At 39.8% G+C, this 20,180-nt stretch overlaps 1 long non-coding RNA gene across 4 annotated transcripts in view; it reads left to right on the top strand.

Annotated features, from left to right (window-relative positions):
* The window catches only part of LOC126069164 (uncharacterized), a 253,482-nt gene that overhangs the window by 3,702 nt on the left and 229,600 nt on the right, over window positions 1-20,180 (top strand). The window lies entirely within an intron of this gene.

The raw sequence follows: 20,180 nt of genomic DNA, 5'->3' as shown, positions 1-20,180 counted from the left end.
ACTAAGACCCTGGGTGAGGATGTAGCAGCCTCTCAAGTAACATGTTCTTCCAATAAATGTAATTAGCTTTGACCGATGCAGGAAAGAATTCTAAAGTTATGTAACGGCTTAGCAACAAAAGGATTATTGTGATCCACAACCAAATAGATGTTGCTGTGTTTTTAAAGATGCTGGATAGGTGAAAAGTTAAACTCTCTCATGTAGCAGTGCACTGTGGCTTTTTTTTTTTAATTTTTATTGTGCTTTAAGTGAAAGTTTACAAATCAAGTCAGTCTCTCATACAAAAATTTATATACACCTTGCTGCTATATACTCCTAGTTGCTCTCCCTCTAACGAGACAGCCCACTCTCTCCCTCCACTCTCTCTTTTCGTGTCCATTTCACCTGCTTCTAACCCCCTCCACCCTCTCATCTCCCCTCCAGGCAGGACATGCCAACATAGTCTCAAGTGTCCACCAGATCCAAGCAGCTCCCTCCTCACCAGCATCCCTCTCCAACCCATTGTCCAGTCCAATCCCTGTCTGAAGACTTGGCTTTGGCAATGGTTCCTGTCTTGGGCTAACAGAAGGTCTGGGGACCATGACCACCAGGGTCTTTCTAGTCTCAGTCAGACCATTAAGTCTAGTCTTTTTAAGAGAATTTGGGGTCTGCATCCCACTGCTGTCCTGCTCCTTCAGGGGTTCTCTGTTGTGTTCCCTTTCAGAACAGTCATCAGTTGTAGCCAGACACCAACTAGTTATTCTGGTCTCAGGCTGATGTAGTCTCTGGTTTACGTGGTCCTTTCTGTCTCTTGGGCTCATAATTACCTTGTGTCTTTGGTGTTCTTCATTCTCCTTTGCTCCAGGTGGGTTGAGACCAATTGATGCATCTTAGACGGCCACTTGCTAGCGTTTAAGGCCCCAGATGCCACTCTCCAAAGTGGGATGCAGAATGTTTTCTTAACAGGTTTTATTATGCCGGTTGACTTAGATGTCCCCTGAAACCATGGTCTCCAAACCCCTGCCTCTCCTGTGCTGGTCTTCAAAGTGTTCGGTTTATTCAGGAAACTTCTTTGCTTTTGGTTTAGTCCAGTTGTGCTGACCTCTCCTGTATTGTGTGTTGTCTTTCCCTTCACCTAAAATAGTTCTTATCTACTATCTAATTAGTGAATACCCCTCTCCCTCTCTCCCTCCCCACTCTCATAACCATCAAAGAATATTTTCTTCTCTGTTTAAACTACTTTTTGAGTTCTTATAATAGTGGTCTCAAAGAATATTTGTCCTTTTGCAACTGACTAATTTCACTCAGCATAATGCCTTCCAGATTCCTCCATGTTATGAAATGTTTCACAGATTCATCATTGTTCTTTATCGATGTGTACTATTCCATTGTGTGAATATACCATAATTTATTTATCCATTCATCCATTCATGGGCACCTTGTTTGCTTCCATCTTTTTGCTATTGTAAACAGTGCTGCAGTAAACATGGGTGTGCATATATCTATTCATGTAAAGGCTCTTACTTCTCTAGAATATATTCCAAGGAGTGGGATTGCTGGACCGTAAGGTAGTTCTATTTCTAGCTTTTTAAAGAAGCATGAAATTGATTTCCAAAGTGGTTGTACCATTTTACATTCCCACCAGCAGTGTATAAGTGTTCCAGTCTCTCCACAACCTCTCCACCATTTATTATTTTGTGTTTTTTGGATTAATGCCAGCCTTGTTGGAGTGATGCACGAGGGATTTTTAATTTTTCAGTGTATTCTATCAGAACCATCCTTTTACTCGTCTGCTAAGACACATAACTTATTTAATAATCTTTTGAAAGACAACCAGCATATACCGTTGGGCATATGCGCAGGGCCATGCTGTGGACAAAGGGTGAAGAATCTTCTTCCTGGTTTGAATCTGTGGAATTCACCTTTCCAGCCTATTTCCAAGTATTGGAAGTATTCCAAGCACTTGTTACTGCTATGTTCTAGCTATGGTTTCACAGGCTACAAACCAGTTGTGGTCATTCCGTATAGAAGACACTTCTGGTGAGTTAAGGGTGGCTGAATATTTATTCATACCTAAAAAGCTTTTTTATTCAAAGTTGGGAGTTCCAGGATTGGAAGTTCACACAAAGTCTCAACTAAATGAACAGAAAAAAAAGGCAGAATCTGGTTGTCAAAAAGATTTGGACAATCAAATGAATGTTGGCTTCCAAGGTAACTCCATTGTAAAATGATGCAGGTTGTATTTCTTTAAGAAGGCAAGATAAGGCAATCCAGTAACTAGTTGAATGCCAAAATGGTTTTAAGCATGGGTAATAAATTGATCAACAATTCTCAGGTTACATGGAAAAATTCTGAAACTTGGGTTTTTTTTTTCACATAGAAAAAATTGTCAGACTTCTCTGGACATCTAATAAATACAGAAGAACACAGGGAAAATATTTTTAAAAACTGCTTCTTCCAAAACACACCTGGACCTGATGTATTTATCAGAGGATTTTTTTCTCCAAGCCTTTGAAAAATATATTATACAAGTTATCCTTGAGTATTGAAAATTATGGTATATTTCTTAAAATTATCCTCTGAGGGAAACATGGTAAGAATGATGCAGGTAAAATTGATACGAAGAAGGTAAGAATATGTAAAAAATAAAAGCATGGACTGTTCTCACTGAGGAGCAAGATAGTTATAACAGCAACCATTTCATATGGAACCACTCTCACAGAATATCTTATTAAATCCTCACAACAAACAATCCCTGTAAAGTGTTATTATGTCCCCATGTTACAAATAAGGGAAGTGAGGCTTGTCCAGAGTAACAAAGTAACAAAGCTATTAAGTGGCAGAGGAGTATTCAAATCGGTTCTCTCTGATGTTAGGGTCTATTTTTTAACTACTAAACCACCCTGAATAAAGATATTATACGGTCCAGTTGGTTTTGAACTTACTCCTTCTAGTATATCACACTGCCTTTCTTGATGTGAACATTTTAAACAAAATGCTACCAATAAAATACAGAAATGTATTAAACTAATTTTAAGCCTTAATCAACTATTATTTATCCCAGGAATATAAAGATGATTTAAATACAAAGTATCAGTATTATTGAAAAATATATGATCATTCCAGTAAATGTCAAAAAAGACATTCTGCACTTATTATTAAAATCCAACTATTTCTGGTTAACGTGTCTTTTAATATAGGAATAGTGAACTACCGTTTTGACATGATAAAGAGTGTATATTCAAAAAACAAAGACTTGATCTCCTACCAAATGAAAAAATAAAGTCAATTTGTATAAAAACTAGAACAAAACAAAGGAGCTTTAAATAATTTATATGTTTAGTGTTTATGAGAAATTCTTGTTCATGAATGAAGTAAGAAAATAAATTAAAAGTAAATTTTGGTAAGGAAGAAATAAAAATAGAAGATTTTTAAATGACATTATATACCTAGAAAATCCACAGAATTAACTAAGAGAGATTAAAGATAACTAGAGTTCACCAAAAAGTCATAAAACACAAGATAAGTAGTCTTTGAAAGCCAATAATATACCTACTGATAACCAACAAAAAGGAGAAAAATTTAATACAAATACAATTTAATACATATAACATTAAAATATAAAATAAGTCAACACACACAACAGTTGTGAGACAAAGAAATAATAATATGAAACCTAACTGGCAGAAATAAACACAAATTGGAATAAATGAAAAGTAATACCATGATTCTGAATGGGAAGACTAATAGTGTGAAGATTTATAGATGTTGACAATTCTTATGAATATATATTTTATCCCTAAAATTAACTTGGAGTAACAATTATACATAACTCTCCAAGAGAAACAAAATTCTAAAAGGACTCTCAAATATTAGAATGTGTTCTAAGTTAACATGAGTAAAGGGTCAGCAAAAACAAGGGGAATCCTTCATGAGATGAACTGATGTGGTGGCTGCAACAATGGGCTCAAACATACCAAATATTGTAAGGATGGCACAGGACTGGGCAAAGTGTCATTCTGTTATACATAGGGTCATCCTGAGTCAGAGTTGAATGGATGGCAACTACCAACGATAGTTAAAATGAAAGAATTCTGGTGCAAATCAGAAATATACGCTAGTAAATAAGATAGTGAGGCCAGGAAAACACGCTAGTAGGTAAAAGAATTGAATGCTCGATGAACAAATCATAACAAAACAATGGAAAAAACACTCAGTTAATAAATTTACCTGGGGTCATTAATATAGAAAGAAATTAAAATAAGCCTTTATCTCTTATCATACACCATGATTCTTTCTACATGAACTAAAAAGTTAAATAAAGAAATACCAAAAGAACTAGAAGGAACAGACTATTTAACTCAGCTGTGGGGATTAACCACCACTCATCTGTCAGGTTGTACTGTGGTGGCTACTGTGTTGCTGTGATGCTGAAAGCTATGTCACTGGTGTTTCAAGCACCAGCAGGTACACCTATGGTGGCAGGGACAGATTATCCAATAAACAAGATGAGTACTGGCTTACTTATGCTTCCTTACTAATCTGTAGAGCACAACTTCACCTGTTTTACACCACATCAAAGATGTGGTGAAACCCATGTGAAAATGTGCACTACAGATTAGTAACTAAACACAATTAAGCTCATGCTTACCTTGTTTACTGTAAGCCTGTGCATACCTTGCTTACTGGTAAACTTGCCTCCGCATGGTGGACAAGTTTCAGTAGGGCTTCCAGACTAGGACAGACTGGGAAGAGGGGCCTAGCGATCTACTTCTGAAAAAAATTGGCCAGGGAAACCTTGTGAATAGCAGCAGAACATTGTCTGATATAGTGCCAGAAGATGAGCCCCTCAGGTTGGGAGCACTCAAAAGATGACTGAGGAAGAGCTGCCACCTCAAAGTAGTGTGGACCTTAATGACGTGGGTGGAGTCAAACTTCCAGGATCTTCATTTGCTGATGTGGCATGACTCAAAATGAGAAGAAACAGCTGTAAGCATCCATTGATAATCAGAACCTGGAATTTACAAAGTATGAATCAAGGAAAATTGGAAGTTATCAAAGATGAAATGGAGAGCAGACAACTATTAGTCTCTTACCACCCAGAGGAAAGGAGAGGGAAGGAAACCAAAGAGTCAAGGGAGCAATTAGTCCAAAGGACTAATGGACCACATGAACCACAGCCTACATAACCCCAAGACCAGAAGAATTAGATGGTACATTACTACAACTACTGACCTCTGACTGGGATCACAACACAAGGTCCCGGACAGAGCAGGAGAAAAACTGTAGAACAACTGATCAAATTCACAAAAAAGACCAGACTTATTGGTCTGACAGAGACTGGAGGAATCCCTGAGACTATGGCCCTAAGACACCCCTCTGAACTTGAACTGAAGCCATTGCCAGAGACCACCTTTCAGCCAAACCATAGACAGGCCCATAAAACCAAAAATACCCCATTTCCGTCAAGTTGATTCTGACTCAGAGAGACCCTATAGGACAGAGGAAAACTGACCCCTAAGGTTTCCAAGGAGCAGCTGGTGAATTCAAGCTGCTGACCATTTGGTTAGCAGCCGAGCTCTTAAGCATTGCACTGCCAGGGCCCCGTCAGGCCCATAAAATAAACAATAACACTGAAAGGAATGTGCCATTTAGAACGATGAATTATACAAGATCAAAAGGACAACTCTTGCCCAAAAGCAGAGATGAGAAGACAGGAAGGGGTAGAAAATCTAGAGGAAAGGAATCTGGGAACCCAGGGAGGAAATGGGGAGAGTACTGACACATTTTGGGGAATGAAACCAATGTCATAGAACACTTTATGTGCAAATTACTGAATGTGAAACTAATTTGTTTTGTAAACTTTCACCCAACGAACAATAAAAAAAATTTTTTTAATGAAATGGCATGCTTGAAGATTGATATTTTAGGCATTAGTGAGCTGAAACGGCCTGGTATTGGCCATTTTAAATTGGAAAATCATATGGCCTACAATGCTGGAAATGACAAATTGAAGAGGAAAGGCATCTCATTCATCATCAAAAAGAACATTTCAAAATCTGTATTAAAATATAATGGTGTCAGTGATAGAATAATATTCATATGCCTACAAGGAAGACCAGCTACTTCCACTATTACTGAAATTTACAAATGAACCACTAATGCCAAAGATAAAGAAATTGAAGATCTTTACCAACATTTGCAGTCTGAAATTGATCAAACATGCAATCAAGATGCATTGATAATTATGGGTGACTGGAATTCAAAAGTAGGAAACAAAGAAGAAGGATTGGTAGTTGGAAAATATGGCCTTGGTGATAGAAAGGATGCTAGAGACAGCATGATAGAATTTTGAAAGACCAATGACTTATTGAAATGTAACACCTATTTTCACAACATAAATGATAAATATAAACTTGGACCTGGCAAAATGGAATACACAGGAATCAAATCAACTATGTCTGTGGAAAGAGATGATGGAGAAGCTCAATATCATCTGTCAGAACAAGGCCAGGGGTCGACTTCAGAACAGACTGTCAATTGCTCATATGCAAGTTCAAGCTGAACCTGAGCAAAATTAAAACAAGTCCATGTGAGCCAAAGTACTACCTTGAGTATATCCCACTTGAATTTAGAGACCATCTGAAGAATAGATTTGATGCAATGAACACTAATGACCAAAGACCAGACCAGTTATGGGATAACATCAAGGTTACCATACATAAAGAAAGCAAAAGGTTATTAAAAAGACAGAAAAGAAAGAAAAGACCAAAATGGATGTTGGGAGAGACTCTGAAACTTTCTCCTGAACACAGAGTAGCTAAAGTGAACAGAAGAAATGATTGTGTAACAGGGCAGAAGACTTCAAAGGGCAGCTCAAGAAGACAAAGTAAAGTATTATAATGAAATGTGCAAAGACCTGGAGTTAAAAAACCAAAAGGGAAGAATACACTTGGCATTTCTCAAGCAGAAAGAACTGAAGAAAAAATTCAAGCCTGGAGTTGCAATACTGAAGGATTCTATGGGCAAAATATTGAACAACGCAGGAAGCATCAAAAGAAGAGGGAAAGAATGCAGTCACTGTATCAAAAATATTGGTTCAATGTTCAACTATTTCAGGAAGTAGTATATGATCAAGAACCAATGGTGCTGGAAAAAAAAGAGTTCAAGCTGCACTGAAGCCATCGGAAAAAACAAGGCTCCAGAAACTAACGGAATACCAGCTGAGATGTTTCAACAACTGGGTCAAAGGCTGGAAGTGCTCACTCGTGTATGCCAAGAAATTTGGAAGACAGTTACCTGCCAATCAACTGGAATAGATTCGTATTTGTGCCTATTCCAAAGAAAGGTGACCCAACAGAATGGAGTAATTATTGAACAATATCGTTAACATCACATGCAAATAAAATTATGCTGAAGATAACTCAAAAACAGTTGCAGCAGTACATCAACTGGGAACTGCCAGAAATTCAAGTCGGATTCAAAAGAGGACGTGGAATGAGGTACGTCCTTGCTGATGTCAGATGTACCTTGGTTGAAATCAGAGAATAACAGAAAGATGTTTACCTGTGTTTTATTGACTGCAAAGACATTCGACTGTGACAATCACAACAATTTATGGATAACATTGCAAAGAATGGAAATGCCAGAACCCCTAATTGTGCTCGAGACGAACCTGTACATAGACCAAGAGGTAGTCGTTAGAAGAGAACAAGGGGATACTGCGTGGTTTAAAGTCAGGAAAGGTGTGCATCAGGGTTGTATGCTTTCACCCTACTTATTCAATCTGTATGCTGAGCAAATAATCCAAGGAGCTAGACTATATGAGAAGAATGTGGCATCGGAATTGGAGAAAGACTCATTAACAACCTGAGATATGCAGATGACACAACCTTGCTTTCAAAAGCGAAGAGGCCTTGAAACACTTACTGATGAATATCAAAGACTACAGCCTTCAGTATGGATTACACCTCAACATAAAGAAAACAAAAATCCTCACAACTGAACCAATAAACAACATAATGATAAACAAGAAAAGATTGACATTGTCAAGGATTTCATGTCACCTGGATTCACAATCAGCACCCACAGAAGCAGCAGTCAAGAAATCAAAAGGCGTGAGTAAATCATTACGGAAAAAGAACAAAAAAGTGGGAGGCCTCACTCTACCTGCTTCAGAACCTATTGTACCGCCACTGTAGTCAAAACAGCCTGGTAGTGGTATAACAACAGATATGTAGACCAATGGAACAGCATTGAGAATCCACACATAAATCCATCTATGTGTGAGCAGCTGATATTTGACAAAGGCCCCAAATCAGTTAAATGGGGAAAAGACAGTCTTTTTAACAAACAGTGCTGGCATAACTGGATATCCATCTGCAAATAAATGAAACAAGACCCATACCTCACTCCATGCACAAAAATGAGCTCAAAAGGGATCAAAGACCTAAATATAAAATCGATAAGGATAAAGATCATGGGAAAAAAAATAGGGACAATGCTAGGAGCCCTAATACATGGCATAAACACTATACAAAATATTACTAGCAATGCAGAAGAAAAACTAGATAACTGTGAGCTCCTAAAAATCAAACACCTATGCTCATCCAAAGCCTTCACCAAAAGAGTAAAAAGATTACCTACAGACTGGGAAAAAGTTTTTAGTGCTGATATTTCTGATCAGCATCTGATCTCTAAAATCTACATGATACTGCAAAAGCTCAACTACAAAAAGGCAAATAACCCAATTAAAAATGGGCAAAAGATATGAACAGGCACTTCACTAAAGAAGACATTCAGGCTGCTAACAGATACATGAGGAAATGCTCATGATCATTAGCCATGAGAGAAATGCAAATCAAAAAACTACAATGAGATTCCATCTTACTCCAACAAGGATGGCATTAATCCAAAAAAAAAAAAACACAAAATAATACATGTTGGAGAGGTTGTGGACTGGAACACTTATACACTACTGGTAGGAATGTAAAATGGTACAACCACTTTGGAAATCCATTTGGCAATTCATTAAAAAGAGAAATAGAACTACCATACGATACACCAATCCCACTCCTTGGAATATATCCTAGAGAATTAAGAACCTTTACATGAACAGATATATGCACACCCATGTTCATTGCAGCACTGCTTACAATTGCAAAAAGATGGAAGGAACCAAGGTGCCCATCAATGGATGAATGGATAAATAAATTATGGTATATTCACACAATGGAATAGTACACATCGATAAAGAACAATGATGAATCTGTGAAACATTTCATAACATGGAGGAATCTGGAAGGCATTATGCTGAGTGAAATTAGTCAGTTGCAAAAGGACAAATATTGTATAAGAACACTATTACAAGAACCTGAGAAAGAGTTTAAACGGGGAAGAACATACTCTTTGATGGTTATGAGAGGGGGGAGGGACGGAGGGAGGGAGAGGGGTATTCACTAATTAGTAGATAAGAACTATTTTAGGTGAAGGGAAAGACAACACACAATACAGGAGAGGTCAGCACAACTGGACTAAACCAAAAGCAAAGAAGTTTCCTGAATAAAATGAATGCTTCGAAGGCCAGTGTAGCAGGGGTGGGGGTTTGGGGACCATGGTTTCAGAGGACATCTAAGTCAATTGGCATAATAAAATCTATTAAGAAAACATTCTACATCCCACTTTGGAGAATGGCATCTGGGGTCTTAAACCCTAGCAAGCGGCCATTTAAGATGCATCACTTGGCCTCAACCCACCTGGAGCAAAGGAGAATCACGAACACCAAGGCCACAAGGTAATTATGAGCCCAAGAGACAGAAAGGGCCACGTAAACCAGAGACAGGAAGAACTGATGAAGTAAAAGAACTGAACAGAAAAATTCAAAGGGAGTCTCGAGAAGACAATCACATCTGCAAAGAGCTGGAGATAGAAAACCAAAAGGGAAGGACATGCTCGGTGTTTCTCAATCTGAAAGAACTGAAGCAAAAATTCAAGCCTCAAGTTGCAATAGTGAAGGATTCTATGGGGAAAATATTAAACGATGCAGGAAGCATCAAAAGAAGATGGAAGGAATACACAGAGTCATTATACCAAAAAAAATAGTCGATGTTCAACCATTTCAAGAGATGGCACATGATCAGGAACCAATGGTACTGAAGGAAGATAGTCCAAGCTGCTCTGAAGGCATTGGCGAAAACAAGGCTCCAGGAATTGATGGAATATCAATTGAGATGTTTCAACAAACAGATGCAGCACTGGAGGTGCTCACTCGTCTATGCCAAGAAATATGGAAGACAGCTTTCTGGCCAACTGACTGGAAGAGATTCGTATTTATGCCTATTCCCAAGAAAGGTGATCCAACCGAATGTGGAAATTATAGAACAATATCATCAATATCACACACAAGCAAAATTCTGCTGAAGATCGTTCAAAAAGGGCTGCAGCAGTATATCGACAGGGAACTGCCAGAAATTCAGGCTGGTTTCAGAAGAGGATGTGGAACCAGGGATATCATAGCTGATGTCAGATGGATCCTGGATGAAAGCAGAGAATACCAGACGGATGTCTACCTGTGTTTTATTGACCATGCAAAGGCATTCGACTGTGTGGATCATAACAAATTATGGATAAGATTGCGAAGAATGGGAATTCCAGAACACTTAATTGTGCTCATGAGGCAGTTGTTCGGACAGAACAAGAGGATACTGATTGGTTTAAAGTCAGAAAAGGTGTGTGCCAGGATTGTATTCTTTCAGCATACCTATTCAATCTGTATGCTGAGCAAATAATCCGAGAAGCTGGACTATATGAAGAAGAACAGGGCATCAGGATTGGAGGAAGACTCATTAACAACCTGCGTTATGCAGATGACACAACCTTGCTTGCTGAAAGTGAAGAGGACTTGAAGCACTTACTATTGAAGATCAAAGACCACAGCCTTAGTATGGATTACACCTCAACGTAAAGAAAACAAAAATCCTCACAACTGGAGCAATGAGCAACATCATGATAAACGGAGAAAAGCCTGATGTTGTCAAGGATTTCATTTTCCTTGGATCCACAATCAACAGCTATGGAAGCAGCAGTCAAGGAATGAAAAGACGCATCGCATTGGGTAAATCTGCTGCAAAGGACCTCTTTAAAGTGCTGAAGAGGGAAGATGTCACCTCAGAGACTACGGTGCACCTGACCCAGGCCATGGTGTTTTCAATCGCATCATATGCATGTGAAAGGTGTACAATGAAGAAGGAAGACCGAAGAATTGTTGCCTTTGAATTGTGGTGTTGGCAAAGAATATTGAATATACCGTGGACTGCCAAAAGAACAAACAAATCTGTGTTAGAAGAATTACAACCAGAACGCTCCTTAGAAGCAAGGATGGCAAGACTGCATCTTACATACTTTGGACATGTTGTCAGGAGGGATCAGTCCCTGGAGAAGGACATCATGCTAGGCAGAGTACAGGGTCAGCGGAAAAGCGGAAGGCCCTCAATGATGTGGGTTGACACAGTGGCTGCGACAGTGAGCTCAAGCATAACAACAATTGTAAGGATGGCTCAGGACCGGGCAGTGTTTGGTTCTGTTGTGCATAGGGTCGCTATGAGTCGGAACCGACTCGAAGGCACCTAACAACAACAACAAACCAGAGACTACATCAGCCCGAGACCAGAATAACTAGGTGGTGCCTGGCTACAACCGATGACTGCCCTGAGAGGGACCACAACAGAGATCCCCTGAGGGAGCAGGAGAGCAGTGGGGTGCAGGCCCCAAATTCTCATAAAAAGATGGTCTACCTGAGACTCGAAGGACCCTGGAGGTCACGGCCCCCAGAACTTCTGTTAGCCCAAGACAGGAACCGTTCCCAAAGCCATCTCTTCAGACAGGGATTGGACTGGACAATGGCATAGAAAAACATGCTGGTAAAGAATGAGCTTCTTGGATCAAGTGGACACTTGAGACTATGTTGGCATCTCCTATCTGGAAGGGAGATGAGAGGGCAGAGGGGGTCAGAAGCTGGCGGAATGGACATGAAAATAGAGTGTGGAGGGAAGGAGTGTGCTGTTTCATTAGGGGGAGAACATCTAGGAGTATATAGCAACGTGTATATAAATTTTTGTATGAGAGACTGACTTGATTTGTAAACTTTCACTTAAAGCACAATACAAATTAAAAAAAAAAAGAAATCAAAGGACAAATCGCAATGGGCAAATGTGCTGCGAAAGACCTCTTTAAAGTGTTAAAAAGCAAAGATGTCACCTTGAGGCCTAAGGTGCACCTGGCCCAAGCCATGGTATTTTCAGCTGCCTCATTTTTCATACGCATGCAAAAGCTGGACAATGAATAAGGAAGACCAAAGAGGAAATCCTGGTGGGGTAGTGGTTGCTACCGCTGCTAACAAAAAGGTCGACAGTTTGAATCCACCGGACGCTCCTTGAAAACTCTATGGGGCGGCTCTACTCTGTTCTATAGGGTCGCTATGAGTCAGATTGGACTCAATGGCAATAGGTGTTTTTTTCAAAGAAGAATTGATGCCTTTGAATTATGGTGTTCTTGAAGAATCTTGAATATACCATGGGCTGCCAGAAGAAGGAGCACATCTGTCTTGGAAGAAGTACCACCTGAATTCTCTTTAGAAGGGAGGATGGCGAGACTTCCTCTTGTGTACTTTGGACATGTTATCAAGAGGAACCAGTTCCTGGAAAAGGACATCAGACTTGGTAAAATAGAGCGTCATCGAAAAAGAGGAAGACCCTCAGAGAGATGGATTTACACAGTGGCTGCAACAGTGGGCTCAAACATAGTAACAATTGTGAGGATGGTGCAGGACAGTGTTTCATTCTGTTGTGCATATGGTCGATATGAGTCGGAACTGACTTGAAGGCGCCTAACAAGAACTACAAAGTGTTAAAAAGCAAACATGACACTTTGAGGACTGAGGTGTGCCTGACCCAAGCCATGGTACTTTCAGTTGCCTTGTATGCATGCAAAAGCTGGCTGATGAATAAGGAAGTGTTTTGTTCTGTTGTACATAGAGCCGCTATGAGTCAGAACCCATTCAAATAATTGGTATTGACTACTTAGCATTGACTAGTTAGTATCTACTAATTAGTAATGCCCCCATGCAACACTGTGACACAATAATTACCATGTCTTGAATTTAAAAAATTGTTTAAATAATAATAAATAATTTTTTTAAGTATTTATGCACGGCCAAGGCCAAATCAAAAGCTTCTTCGAGGCCCTAAACTATGAGAAGTGGCAAACATTCTATAACATATACTAATTAAAAAAAGTATCGACTAATTAGTTACAACTTGATACTTATTAAAATCCTTTCATGACCCATGACGCATGTAGTGACCGTGAACTCTTTCAGCCTCTGGGATTTATTGGGAAGGTGCTGTACCATTGATGTTGAGTGCTGCTGCAAGGTAGGAGCCTTTATGACTGTTTGAATGTGAAGAAATGGGTGCGCACTACAAATTACTGTTTTTACAGGGTATTGTATGAGTTGTCTGAATTTTTGGTAGGAAAAGTAGAAATTTTGAAAAATTTTATTTGTTACACATATGTGCCTACAGGGCCTGGTAGGGACTCTAGGGTATAATTAGTGGTACTTCACATGTACCACTAAACGCTAGGGTAGGCTTGTGGGAGAAAAAAAAAAAGGAGGGGGTAAGAAAAAAAAATTTCATACTACCTACCAAAATTCAGACATACTCAATGATTCAGCATACTTCCATTAATAAAAACACATGGTGGTTGTTGTTGTTAGGTGCCATCGAGTCGGTTCCTACTCATAGCCACCCCATGTACGATAGAACAAAACACTGCCCGGTCCTGCGCCATCCTCCCAATCATTGTTATGCTTGAGCCCATTGTTGCAACCACTGTGTCAATCCATCTTGCTGAGTGTCTTCCTCTTTTTCGCTGACCCCTACTTTACCAAGCATGATGTCCTTCTCCAGGGAATGATTCCTCCTTTCACATGCATATGATGGCAGTTGAAAACACCATGACTTGGGTCAGGAACACCTTAGTCTTCAAGGTGACATCTTTGCTTTTCAATGCTTTAAAGAGATCTTTTGCAGCAGATTTGCCCAATGCAATGAATCTGTCTCTTTATTTCTTCTTTTTTTCTCTGATCCCTAGAGTGAGTAGGTTCGTGGGTTTTGCAGCCTGACTATGGGCATTCAGTGCTATTGGCTGTAAGGACTGGGAGGCACTGCTTATCCTTGGACTCCCGTCAAGGGTAGCTATGTGATGTGGGCGGAGCCACCAGTCTTCAGTTCCATGATGTGCATAGGTGAGGAACCTTCTTATTAGGCAGAGTGGTGTCAAATGTCACAAAATTGCCTCTCCACCATACAGCTGAAACAGCTGAAGTTACACTTCAGGTATCTACCCTGTTGTACTATGCTAATGAGGGCCTATTCTGTTGAAATGGCCCACATAGGTGTATGCAGGGGTGAAATTCATGCAAATTTCATGGACCCCGTATGTCTGTGCCTAGGCAAAGGAGTTGTTTCTGCCCTGAGTTCCCGGCTTAGGGGAGGTGGCAGTTTATTTTTTCCGTGTTTGTTAATTTGTTCCTTCTCCAAGGCCGGGAGAATGGCTCAGGGCCTGTGACAGGTCCTAATTCCAGTAGAGGGAAACTGCCTATCACCGAAGCTGACTTGGAACCTGTGCAGAGCGAGGAGAAATCAGGTAAATGGGAGGAAGTTTTTCCCAAAGGGATGCCTTTTGTTCAGCACGGTAGATTAGATCCAAGTTCTTATCTTTTGCTAATTGCGCATCACTTTTCAGTGATTCAGGAGGTGTGAGTGGACTCTCCGCCACTCAGTCTCTCCCAATGTGGAAACCGTGTCCTAAATGCCACTGCTTGTCTCACCATGCTCATGCTAGTGGATCTGACCTGTGGGGTCTGGCACCTCCTTGCTGCTTCTGAACCATCTCTCCCTCCACCTGCCCCTCAGTCCAATTCCTCAAATTTGCCTTTTATGTTCAGGGCTGGTAGATAGTCATATATAGCCAGTTCACTTGTTTTTTCAGGTCTTTGTTGTAAGAGGGACCACTGGAAGTGTCTGCTTACTGCCCCATCTTGGCCCTGCCTCCCGTCTTTTGATTTCTTGACTGCTGCTTCCATGGTTGTTGATTGTGGATCCAAGTAAAATGAAACCCTTGACAACATCAATGTTTTCTTTGTTTATCACTATGTTGCTTATTGGTCCAGTTGTGAGGATTTTTGTTTTCTTTACGTTGAGATGTAATCCATACTGAAGGCTGAGATCTTTGATTTTCATCAGTAAGAGCTTCAAATTCTCTTCACTTCCAGCAAGCAAGGTTGTGTAATCTGCATAACGCAGGTTGTTAATGAGTCTTCCTCTAATCTTGATGTTCCATTCTTCATCGAATACAGCTTCTCAGATTATTGGCTCAGCATACAGATTGAACAGGTATGGTGAAAGGATTCAACCATGACACACACCTTTCTTGACTTTAAATCATGCAGTATCCCCTTGTTCTGTTCAAACAACTGCCTCTTGATCTATGTAAAGGTTCCTCATGTGCACAATTAAGTGTTCTGGAATTCCCATTCTTCTGAATATTATCCATAATTTGTTATGATTCATACAGTCAAGTGGCCTTGCATAGTCAATAAAACACAGGTAAACATCCTTCTGGTATTCTCTGCTTTCATCCAGGATCCATCTGACATCAGCAATGATATCCCTGGTTCCACATCCTCTTCTGAAACCAGCCTGAATTTCTGGCGGTTCCCTGTTGATACACTGCTGCAGCCCTTTTTGAACGATCTTCAGCAGAATTTTGCTTGCGTGTGATATTGATGATATTGTTCTATAATTTCCACATTCGGTTGGATCACCTTTCTTGGGAATAGGCATAAGTATAGATCTCTTCCAGTCAGTTGGCCAGGAAGCTGTCTCCCATATTTCTTGGCATAGATGAGTGAGCACCTCCAGCGTTGCATCTGTTTGTTGAAACATCTCAATTGATATTCCATCAATTCCTGTAGCCTTGTTTTCACCAATGCCTTCAGAGCAGCTTGGACTTCTTCCTTTAGTACCATCAGTTACTGATCACATGCCATCTCTTGAAATGGTTGACTATCCACTAATTCTTTTTGGTATAATGACTCTGTGTATTCCTTCCATCTTCTTTTGATGCTTCCTGCATCGTTTAATATTTTCCCCATAGAATCCTTCACTATTGCAACTTGAGGCTTGAATTTTTTCTTCAGTTCTTTCAGCTTGAGAAATGCCGAGCGTGTTCTTCCCTTTTGGTTTTCCATCTCCAGCTCTTTGCACATGTCATTATAATACTTTACTTTGTCTTCTCGAGAGGCCCTTTGAAATCTTCTGTTCAGTTCTTTTACTTCATCTGTTTTTCCTTTTGCTTGCGTGTTGCTGTGATGCTGGAAGCTATGCCACCGGTATTCAGATACCAGCAGGATCACCCATGGGAGACAGGTTTTAGCTGAGCATCCAGACTAGGAAGAAGGACCCGGCAGTCTACTTCTGAAAAGCATTAGCCAGTGAAAACCTTATGAATAGCACCAGAACATTGTCTGATATAGTGCTGGAAGATGAGCCCCCCAGGTTGGAAGGTACTCAAAAGATGACTGGGGAAGAGTTGCCGCCTCAAAGTAGAGTTGACCTTAATGACGTGGATGGAGTAAAGCTTTTGCAACCTTCATTTGCTGATATGGCACGACTCAAAATGAGAAGAAACAGCTGCAAACATCCGTTAATAATCAGAACCTGAAATGTACGAAGTATGATTTTTTTATGACTCTAGGAAAATTGGAAATCATCAAAAATGAAATGGAACGCATAAACATCAATATCTGAGGCATTAGTGCGCTGAAATGGACTGGTATTGGCCATTTTGAATCAGACAATCATAGAGTCTACTATGCTGGGAATGACAACTCGAAGAGGAATGGTGTTGCATTCATCGTCAAAAAGAACGCTTCAAGATCTATCCCGAAGTACAACGCTGTCAGTGATAGGATAATATCCATATGCCTACAAGGAAGACCAGTTAATACGACTATTATTCAAATTTACGCACCAAACTCTAGGGCCAAAGATGAAGAAATAGAAGATTTTTATCAGCTGCTGCAGTCTGAAATTGATCGAACATGCAATCAAGGTGCATTGATAATTACTGGTGATTGGAATGTGAAAGTTGGAAACAAAGAAGAAGGACCAGTAGTTGGAAAATATGGCCTTGGTGATAGAAACAATGCCAGAGATCGAATGATAGAATTTTGCAAGACCAATGACTTCTTCATTGCCAATACCTTCTTTCACCAACATAAACGGCAACTATACACATGGACCTCACCAGATGGAACACACAGAAATCAAATTGACTACATCTGTGGAAAGAGATGATGGAAAAGCTCAATATCATCAGTCAGAACAAGGCCAGGGGCCGACTGTGGAACAGACCATCAATTGCTCATATGCAAGTTCAAGCTGAAACTGAAGAAAATCAGAGCAAGTCCACGAGAGCCAAAATATGACCTCGAGTATATCCCACCTGAATTTAGAGACCATCTCAAGAATAGATTTGATGCATTGGACACTAATGACCGAAGACCAGACGAGTTGTGGGATGACATCGAGGACATTATCCATGAAGAAAGCAAGAGGTCACTGAAAAGAAAGGAAAGAAAGAAAAGACCAAGATGGATGTCAGAGGAGACTCTGAAACTTGCTCTTGAGCATCAAACAGCTAAAGCAAAAGGTCCGTGTGTATAGTCACCATTTATGTTGATGATAAAAGGTATTTGCAAGGAAGAAGTTGTTTATCTTGTAAAATGCTATTGTGCAATCTCTGGCATGGTTTCTATCACCAAGGTCATATTTTCCAGCTACTGATCCTTCATCTTTGTTTCCAACTTTCACGTTCCAACCACCAGTAATTATCAATCCATCCTGATCACATGTTTGATCAATTTCAGGCTGCAGAAATTGGTAAAAATCTTCGATTTCTTCATCTTTGGCCTTAGTTATTGGTGCATAAATTTGAATAATAGCCATATTAACTGGTCTTCCTTGTAGGCATATGGTTGTTGTCCTATCACTGACAGCATTGTATTTCAGGATAGATCTTGAAATGTTCTTTTTGACAATGAATGCAAAGCCATTCCTCTTCAAGTTATCATTCCTAGCATAGTAGACCATATGATTGTCCAATTCAAAACGGCCAAATACCAGTCTGTTTCAGCTTACTAATGCCTAGGACATTGATGTTTATGTGTTCCATTTCCTTTTTGATGATTTCCAGTTTTCCTAGATTCATAGTTGGTACATTCCGCATTCTAATCATTAATGGATGTTTACAGCTGTTTATTCTCCTTTTGAGTCATTCCACATCAGCAAATGAAGGTCCAAAAATCTTGTCTCCATCCACATCATTACAGTCAACTCTACTATTAGGAGGCAGCTCTTCTGCAGTAGTATTTTGAGTGTCTTCCAACCTGGGGGTTCATCTTCCAGCACTATATCAGACAATGTTCTGCTGCTATTCATAAGGTTTTCTGTGGCTAATTATTTTCAGAAGTAGACCACTGGGTTTGTCTTAGTTTGGAACTTCCTAGTTTGTCTTAGTCTGGAAACTCAGCTGAAACCTGTCTGCTATGGTTGACCCTGCTGGTATTTAAATACCCGTGGCATAGCTTCCAGCATCGCAGCAACACACAAGCCACCATGATACGACAAACTGACACATGCATGGGGTATTAACAAAAAATTCAAAGCAAAAAATAATCGAGTCACCAAAGGGTTAAATTGCCAAAAATAAAGGCATTTTACAAAATCCAATACTATGCAGGCTGTAGGAGATTTAGGAATCATTCAAGTTGCTGATGGCATTACAAACTGTGTCAAGAATCACAAAAACGTTCATAGCCCTTGTCTCAGGGATCCCAATCCTAAGGTGATAACTCAACAGAAGGGAAAAAGACACCTTAGTTTGAATATCAAAAGCCTTAAAACAGCCTGGATATCCAACAATAGAGGAATGAGGCAACGGAATTATTTGAACACTGTAGAAAGACAGAAAATGGTATAAAACCTGTTGCCGTCTGGTAGATTCCTACTCATAGTGACCCTCTAGGACAGAGTAGAACTGTCCCACAGCGTTTCCAAGGAGCAGCTGGTGGATTTGAACTGCTGACCTTTTGGTTAGCAGCCAAGCTCTTAACTACTGTGCCACCCGCCACCAGGGCTCCGAAAATGGTATAGGAAAAACATTAATAAAAGGTTAAAATGCAAAATTATTTTCTTCACTTTGCATCTATGTGTATTCTAGAGGATAATGATCAGGAGAGCCCAACGATTTTGGTTTTTGTTATTTTCTTATTTTCACAAAATGTCTAATAAAAAAAAAAGAAAAGAAAAAGAAAATAAGTCCCCATAAATTAGAAAAATGAATATTTTTACATGAGAAATAGGCCTCTATTTCAAACAAAGCACTTCTATTTCTCTCGCCTTCTTTCATTTCTTCTTCTCTTGCCCCGCATCTGTCAACATTTGTTCTTTTCCTTCTACTAATATTTCTCTGGTCTTTTGTCTTTTTCTCCATTTCTCCCTATTCCAGTTATCTTTCTTTTCCTCTTTTATTTTGCCCCCACTTTCCTCCACTTTTTTGCCCCCTTTCTTCTCCTTAGCTCTTTTTGTGCCTTCCTTATTGTTGTTTGGTGGTATGGAGTTGGTTCCGACCCATAGTGACCCTATGCACTGCAGAATGAAACACTGCCCGGTCCTGCACCAAGCTCATAGTCATTGTTATGCTTGAGCCCACCGTTGCAGCCACTGTGTCAATCCATCTCATCAAGAGTCTTCCTCTTTTCCGCTGACCCCGTACTTCACTAAGCATGACGTCCTTCTCCAGGGACTGATCCCTCCTGATAACATGTCAAAAATATGTAAGACGTAGTCTCACCATTCTTGCTTCTAAGGAGCATTCTGGTTGTACTTATTATCCTCCATTATTGGAATGGTTAAAATATGCAACAGAAATGCATTTTATTTGATGTATTTCTTTTTATTTATCTGTTGAATAAAACTTCAGTTCTGTTTAAGCGAGTGAGCTGAATTCATTATGTTTAAATTCTTAAAAACAAGGCACCCAACTTGAATTGTCTTTTAATTATTTATGCATGGCCA

This window comes from Elephas maximus, chromosome X (assembly GCF_024166365.1).
Source record: "Elephas maximus indicus isolate mEleMax1 chromosome X, mEleMax1 primary haplotype, whole genome shotgun sequence".
NCBI lineage: Eukaryota > Metazoa > Chordata > Mammalia > Proboscidea > Elephantidae > Elephas > Elephas maximus.
This window is presented reverse-complemented; position numbering and strand designations above follow the sequence as displayed.